This window comes from Arachis duranensis, chromosome 9, assembly GCF_000817695.3.
Source record: "Arachis duranensis cultivar V14167 chromosome 9, aradu.V14167.gnm2.J7QH, whole genome shotgun sequence".
Lineage (NCBI taxonomy): Eukaryota > Viridiplantae > Streptophyta > Magnoliopsida > Fabales > Fabaceae > Arachis > Arachis duranensis.
The window spans coordinates 97767858-97768456 of NC_029780.3; positions in this window are offsets into that span (position 1 = coordinate 97767858).

Below are 599 nucleotides of genomic sequence, written 5' to 3' on the forward strand. Positions count from 1 at the left end.
GAATAGAATCCAGTGATTCTTTTGCGTCTGTCACTAACGCCCCGCCCTCAGGAGTTTGAAGCACGTCACAGTCATTCAGTCATTGAATCCTACTCAGAACACCACAGACAAGGTTAGACCTTCCGGATTCTCTTGAATGCTGCCATCTGTTCTCGCCTATACCACGAAGACTCTGATCTCACGGAATGGTTGGCTCGTTTGTCAGGCGAGCACTCGGTTGTCAGGTGATTAACCATGCATCGTGCAATCAGGAATCCAAGAGATATTCACTAGAGCCTTGATCGCTTGTAGAACAAGAGTGGTTGTCAGTCACCTTGTTCATGGGTGAGAATGATGATGGGTGTCACGGATCATCACATTCATCAAGTTGAAGAACAAGTGATATCTTAGATAAAGAACAAGCGGAATTGAATGGAAGAACAATAGTAATTGCATTAACACTCGAGGTACAGCAGAGCTCCACACCTTAATCTATGGTGTGTAGAAACTCCACCGTTGAAAATACATAAGAACAAAAGTGATCATTGGTTTCGGCCCCAGAGAGGGAACCAGAAGAACCAAGATGAAAATACAATAGTAAAAGGTCCTACTTATAAGAA